Below are 7,699 nucleotides of genomic sequence, written 5' to 3' on the forward strand. Positions count from 1 at the left end.
ATGGAAACCCCAAATTTCAAGCATTGGGGCATGACATGGAAACCTCAATTTTCCCGGGCTTCGGTGCCTCTTCTGTCGCGACGTAGAAACCCCAAATTTCCTGCCCCCAAGCAAATCATTTCTGAGATGTAAGCAATAAAAAATTGTCGTTTGGAGGAAGAGGAAAAGGCACAAGAGCGGGAGAGTTGTCTAGATTTGTTTGAATAATGGGTGACAAGAGCAGGAGAGTTGTCTGGATTTGTTTGAATAATGTGTGACCAGAGCGAAGCTCTGAATCGAGGTGACCAAGGGCTGAATCTCAATGGATCATGGTAGCAAGGCCACTCTACCATTGACAATACCCCGTCACATATTTAAGTCGTCTGCAAAGGAATCTTCTCAATGACCATTTGGAATTGAACTTCAAAGATGCCCCAACCGAGACACTTCACAATCGCGGTTTGCAAATGACACAGGCCCTTGGGGGCGACAAAGCGACACCCCTACTGTGGGTCGAGATACAGTTAAAGAGTGACATGCACTACTTCTAGCATGGATTCTAGCTTAGAGGCGTTCAGTCATAATTTGACACATGATAGCTTCGCACCACTAGCTTTTCAACTAAGCGCGATGACCAATTGTGTGAATCAATGGTTCCTCCCGTACTAAGTTGAATTACTATTGCAGTGTGGTTCATCAGTAGGGTAAAAATAACCTGTCTCATGGCAGTCTAAACCCAGCTCACGTCCCCTTTGGTGGATGAACAATCCAACACTTGGTGAATTCTGCTTCATAATGATAGGAAGATTTGACATCGAAGGATCAAAAAGCAATTTCACTATGAACGCTTAGCTGCCACAAGCTAGTTATCCCTGTGGTAACTTTTCTGACACCTCTAGCTTCAAATTCCAAAAATCTAAAGAATCAATAGGCCACTCTTTCATGGTTTGTATTCATACTAAAAATCAAAATCAAATGATCTTTTACCCTTTTGTTCCACATGAGGTTTATGTTCTTGTTGATCTCATCTTAGGACACCTGTGTTATCTTTTAACAGATATGCTACCCCAGCCAAACTCCCCACTTGACAATGTCTTCCACCCGGATCGACCCACCGAAACATGCCTTAAGGCTAAAAATAGGGGCAATTCCCCATCTCCGCCCCCCAAAATAAGTAAAATAACATTATAAGTAGTGGTATTTCACTTGCCCCGAAAATGACTCTCACTTATTCTACACCTCTCAAGTCATTTCACAAAGTCAGACTAGAGTCAAGCTCAACAAGGTCTTCTTTCCCCACTGATTCTTCCAAGCAAGTTCCCTTGGCTGTGGTTTCGCTACATAGTATATAGGGACAGTGGGAATCTCGTTAATCCATTCATGCACGTCACTAATTAGATGACAAGGAATTTTGCTACCTTAAGAGAGTCATAGTTACTCCCGCTGTTTACCCACGCTTGGTTGAATTTCTTCACTTTGACATTCAAAGCACTGGGTAGAAATCACATTGCGTCAGCATCCACAGGGACCATCGCAATGCTTTATTTTAATTAAACAGTCGGACTCCCCTTGTGCGTACCAGTTCTGAGTCGATTGTTTGTCGCCCATGGAAAAGCCCTCGGTAGGGGGCATTCTACACCCATAGCCCAATCGGCACGTGACTGCCCACCCTCACTGCCAAAATTGAGGGCGGAGACCCCCAGGTCCATCCCTCAGAGCCAATCCTTTTCCCCAAGTTACGGATCCATTTTTTCGATTTCCCTTACCTACATTTTTCTATTGACCAGAGGATGTTCACCTTGGAGACCTTGGAGACATGATGCGTTATGAGTATGACCGGGCATGAATGGTACTTGATCCTCCAGATTTTCAAGGGCCACCGAGGGTGCACCAGACATTGCAAGATGTGCGGTGCTCTTCCAACTGTTGGACCCTATCTCCGGGTGAACCAATTCCAGGGTAGGCAAGCTGTTAAAAATAAAAGATAACTCTTCCTAGGGGCCCCAATGACATCTCCAGATTTCCTAATGTTTCCACCTGCCACCATGTACCAGTTCAGGAGTATTAACCCGACTCTCTTTTGATGCTTGTGCAGAGTGCAGCCTCGATACAAAGCTTCCCCATCTCTTAGGATCGACTAACCCATGTCCAAGTGTTGTTCACATGGGACCTTTCCCCACTTCAGTCTTCAAAGTTCTCATTTGAATATTTGCTACTACCACCAAGATCTGCACTGGGGGCTAATCCACCCAAGCTCATGGTCGAGGTTTTTCAACGACCCCTGAGTCCTGCTACTCATCGAAGCTAGGCAATTTCTCTAATGATTGAGTATAGGTTGCGCACTTCAGCGACATCCATTTTTTGGGCTAGTTGATTCGGTAGGTGAGTTGTTACACACTCCTTAGTGGATTTCGACTTCCATGACCACTGTCCTGCTATCTTAATCAACCAAAACCCTTTGTGGGATCTAGGTTAGTGCACAATTTGGCACTGTAACTCAATTTTCAGTTCATCCCACATCTCCAGTTCTGCTTACCAAAAATGGACCACTTGGAGCTCTCAATTCCATGGCATGGCACAATGGAGCAGCCGCACCCTCTTACCTATTTAAATTTTGAGAATAGTTTGAGGGAATTACGTCGCCAATGCCTCTAATCATTTGATTTACCCGAAAAAACTCGCGTGTGAGCTCTAGCTATCCTGAGGGAAACTTCAGAGGAAACCAGCTAATAGATGGTTCGATTAGTCTTTCACCCCTATACCCAAGTCAGATGAATGATTTGCATGTCATTATCGCTACGAGCCTCCACCAGAGTTTCCTCCAGCTTCACCCTGCTCAAGCATAGTTCACCATCTTTTGGGCCCCAACAGGTGTGCTCGCACTCGAACCCTTCGCATAAGCTCAAGTTTGGTCGATGATGCACCCCCCTAGAGAGGGGATCTCATGCGTCAGCTTCCTGGCACCTCGCAGGTTTTCAAACCCGCCGAATCGCACACATGTTAGACTCCTTTGTCCATGTTTCAATATGGGTTGAATGGAAAGCCCGCCAACCAACACCATGAGCACATAGGTACACATGACCCACCACAAGGGTGCACGCTTTGTTCCTCGACCACCACAATGACAAACCGACAAGCAATAATCCACCCGTGCTTATGACAATGCAGTAGCCCATGTTGGTTTGCACCTTAAGTCGAGCGGTGGACCAGCCTGAGTCGTTCCACATCCAACTGAGATGCATTGACAACCTCCATCTACTTCCCTCCCAACAATTTCAAGCACTTTTTAACTCTATTTTCAAAGTCCTTCTCATCTTTCCTTCATGGTACTTGTTCATTATCGGTCTCTCACTCGTATTTAGCCTTGAACGAAATTTACCACCCAATTCAGGCTACATTCCCAAACAACTCGAATCACCGACAATGCCTCATGATGCAGTAGGGCCCTGGCCTAACGGGGCTGTCACCCTCTCAGGAGCCCCCTTCCAAGGGACTTGGCCTAGGTCCACCACTGAGAACCCTTCGAAAGACTACAATTTAGGCAACACTACCACCCGATTTTCATGTTGGGCTCTTCCCAGTTCACTCACTGATACTAGGGGAATCCTTGTAAGTTTCTTTTCCTCCACTTAATTATATGCTTAAACACAGCAGGTGTTCTCGCCTGAGCTGAGGTCACAAAGTTGGAGCTCAATATTCCCTACCCGATGGGAGGAAAAGAGAGAGCAAAGCAAGTTCAAGTGATGCCACAAAAAGCCCGCATCAGGTAACGCTGACTGCCCATCCAAGGGGAAAAGATCACCACTCGCCAACACATGCCACAAAATATCGCTTGAGGTATTTCAGCCAACCGTACCACATTCGGCACGAATGACCAGCTCCACTGCTCCCTAACATATTGCAGGGAGCACGTTTGAATGAGATGTGATGCCCAGACAAACGCGCTCTTGACCGAGGCCTTGGGTGCAAATTGCGTTAAAAAATGTGATGATTCACGGGATTCTACAGTTCACAATAAGTATCACATTTTGCTACATTCTTCATTGTAACAAGAGTTGAGATATCCATTGGTGAGAGTTGTTTCCACGTATTACTGACAAATCCACCACAACACTAAATAGGGGCACCTCCCATGACAAATTTAAGGCTAAGGGCCAAAAGGAGGAAAGGAAGAAAAACACATGAAAGAAAGAGAAACAAAGGCGTTTACCCCCTCACAGGAGGAGGCTCAAACAAAGAAAAATCTTCCCGAGCCCCACGCCCTTGCGAAAAGGGGGGAAATGCATGGAACAACAATAGAGAAGTACTAAGGTGGCCACCCTGGGAGCTCGCACTACTTTTAATCCTTCCCAAACACCAGTCCACAACAATTCCCCCTTTTCTCCATAAAGCTAGGAACCGAAAGGAAGAAGGGAAGAAAACAAGGTGAAAGAAATAGAGATCAAACGTGGCTATAGTCTCACAAGGGGAGGCTCAAACAAAGCACAAGACTTCCAAGCCCTGTGCCTTCACAAAAAGGGGGGAATTGAAGGGGATGACAATCAAGAAGGACTAGGGTGGCCACCCCGACAGCTCGCACTATGTTTCGTCTTTCCTGAACCCCAATCCACAACAATCCCACCATTTCTCCATAAATCTAGGGGCCAAAAGGAAGAAGGGAAGAAAACAACATGAAAGAAAGAGATATCAAACGTGTCTACTAGCTCATAAGGGAAGGCTCAAATAGAGAACACACTTCCCCAACCCTGTGCCTTAGTAAAAAGGGGGCAACTGTAGGGGACGAGGATCGAGAAGGACTAGGGTGTCCATCTCGAGAGCTCGCATTGTGTTTCATACATCCCTAAAACCAATCCACAAAAATCCCACCTTTTCTCTGTAAAGCTAGGGGCCAAAAGGAAGAATTGAAGAAAACAACCTGAAAGAAATAGATATCAAATGTGGTTACTGGCTCACAAAGGGAGGGTCAAATAGAGAACACACTTCCCAAACCTCGTGCCTTCACAAAAAGGGGGGAACTGCAAGGGACGACAATCGAGAAGGACTAGGGTGGCTAGCACTAGAGCTTGCACTGCATTTCATCCTTCCCGAACACCAATCCACAACAATCCTACCTTTTCTCCTTAAAGCTAGGGGAAAAAAGGAAGAAGGGAAGAAAACAACATGAGAAAAGGAGATATAAAATGTGGTTACCACAAGGGGAGGCTCAAACAGAGAACAAGCTTCCCAAACCTGTGCCTTCACAAAAAGGGGGGAACTATAGGGGACGGCGATCGAGAAGGACTAGGGTGGCCACCCCAGGAACTCGCACTGCTTTTTGACTTCCTGAACACCAATCCACAACAATCCCACCTTTTCTCTGTAAAAAGCTAGGGGAAAAAGGAAGAAGGGGAGAAAACAACACCAAAGAAACAAAAATCCCAAGAAAATAGAGAGGCTCAACAACATGCCAAGGAGATGTTGCCTAAAAAAAAGAAAGAAAACAAGGAACCCAATCAAAGCATCCCACCTCTTCACACCCTCCCACATACATTATGACACAACACCTTTTCTAGTTTTACAACATAACAAACAACAATCAAACAACTAAGAAAATAAATCACAACCTAAACTTGACCACTAGAAAAGACGAGGGTTGCGATGAGACCATTGTCTAGAGCATGTTACTGAGAGGTAAATAACCCCCCAACCTGACACAAGGCTTCAAACAAAAAATATACTAATAGCAAACCCACCCCGCTATTGCACCCCTCCGTGTACAAAACACCCGACAACCTTTCTAGCGAGAAAGTCAACGGGGCTCAAGAATCAAACTCCAAAGAGGAGTTGTCGCACATCGACACTCAATGCTGGAGAAAGCCACAGGTGACAAATACATTGATGGTGTTGTGGGGAAAAATGCCTACGCAGGACGATCCTATCCACCTAAGGTGTGACAGTGCCTTAGCAACAAACGAGTACAGCTACACTGGTTTCTTCCTTTATGAAATGTGAAAGAAGAGAGATCAATAGACTTACCGGTGTCTTCCGTTTGTCCCTCGATCCAATCTCCCTTCTCTTTGGGTGTTCACAGCTACTTGCCTTCTTGCTTATCCAGCTACAACTTCCTGCAAGATCACAAGAGAACAGCTACTTGCAACAAGAGAAGAACACTACACAAAGACAGATGTTCACATTCATCACTGGTTTAGGATTAGAAATAAACCAAATACACTAATACATTCATACATCAAAATACATCAGCATATAGGAGAAATCAAGATAGCTTTATTGATGAATAACAAGGTTTAGGAAGAGATACAACCCAGAGGGCTCCAATCCATCATCTCCTTCCCAGCAAATGGAATTCCTATCTTCAGCCCTTTCAAAGCATTAAGCACCCAATGATTCCAGTCTCAAACCAACAGCAATTCTTTGCAATAAAAAAATTCCAGCCTCCAGATCTCATGGAGGAGAGATCCATATATAGATGTTTGGAGAGAGGATGAGTCAGCTTGAGATCTTACTAGTGTCCTCTCCCTCTGTCAGTTCTTGAGTCCACTTGGAGGTTCTTGCTTCCACTTGGAGATTTGGAACCTCTTACTCATCACCAGTCGAATTCCCTGAGGCAAGTGTCATTTTGGAAGCTTCCTGGGTTCTGACACCTTGAGGAATGAGTCTGCCACTTGTCCAATCTCGCTCAGTGCAGGTAGCCAGTGTTGGAGTTGACACTCAGCGCAGGTAGCCAGTGGAGCCATTGACATTCAGCGCAGATGGTCAGTGGAGCAGTTGACATGATCCTGAATTGACTTGTTTTTGAGCAGTTTCAGGTGGAGAACTTTTGTGAATTGCTGTGGTTTGTTAGCCTTGTTCCTCTAGGGGTAGGAACAACATGTTTAGGGACTTTGGATCCCTTAGATTATGGACATTTCATGCTCAATGCTGTAAGGCACAAAAATGTCTATAACAGTTGCGCCCTAAAGTATGAGGCTGTTTATCGGGCGAAATGCTTTATCAGGGGGATCCGAAGTTCATCCAATGCTGGGAGGAGACCTGTAATACAATACAATACAATACATTATTTTTCATACTGCTTTCATGATCTAGCTGAGGCGGGCATTCCCATGCTCAGCTTTATAAATTCATTTTTCTGTACATAGAACAGACAATCGTCTGATGATAGACTGATAATTTTGATGAAATTATCATCCTTTGAGTAGGATGATTATTTGCTGCAATGATGTACATGTCAATGTCTTTATCTTTCCTGAATATATATCACAGCCCGGATGGATGAAACTAGATCCAGGGTCTTCAAACTCGTTCGATCTTCACTCTAAGTACAAGTCGATCCATGTGAGAATTGTTCTGAAGTCGAACATGGAAAGACATCGCTTGATTACCGGTCAATGATGTAAACCGTTAACAAGTGCGAGAGGAATCACCGAGAATGATAATGACCCTCAAGGTACTGCAGTACAATTCACATGGTGTGAATAAAGGACTTGGCGTCGAACACCACGCAAAATCTTTCGGTCGAAGGTCATTGATGTATACCTGTTGTCGGAAGTGAGAAACTTGCCATTGTGGTATGCAAGTTTCAAAGTACTGAAGGGGTTGTTCCTAGATCAACTTCTTGGATAATGATATGATGTCGACAAGAAGCGATCCGTCACAGGAGGGCCTTAATGAATCCCACATCAGTGACACGGAACGGAGCTAATGATTTTAATGGAGGTGAAAA

General features: G+C 44.9%; 1 non-coding gene and 1 pseudogene across 1 annotated transcript; both read right to left on the reverse strand.

Moving 5' to 3' along the window:
- Positions 1 to 270: 270 nt before the first annotated feature.
- On the reverse strand, positions 271 to 3,657 carry LOC149142164 (25S ribosomal RNA). Its single transcript, XR_016265380.1, has one exon. It is a non-coding gene; the product is annotated as a 25S ribosomal RNA (ribosomal RNA).
- A 247-nt stretch (positions 3,658 to 3,904) lies between these two features.
- On the reverse strand, positions 3,905 to 4,058 carry LOC149142165 (5.8S ribosomal RNA; annotated as a pseudogene).
- Between the last annotated feature and the right edge of the window lie 3,641 nt (positions 4,059 to 7,699).

The sequence above is a fragment of the Pinus tabuliformis genome, chromosome X (genome assembly GCF_031772625.1).
Source record: "Pinus tabuliformis cultivar Carrire ecotype Pingquan chromosome X, CPIR1, whole genome shotgun sequence".
Taxonomy (NCBI): Eukaryota; Viridiplantae; Streptophyta; class Pinopsida; order Pinales; family Pinaceae; genus Pinus; species Pinus tabuliformis.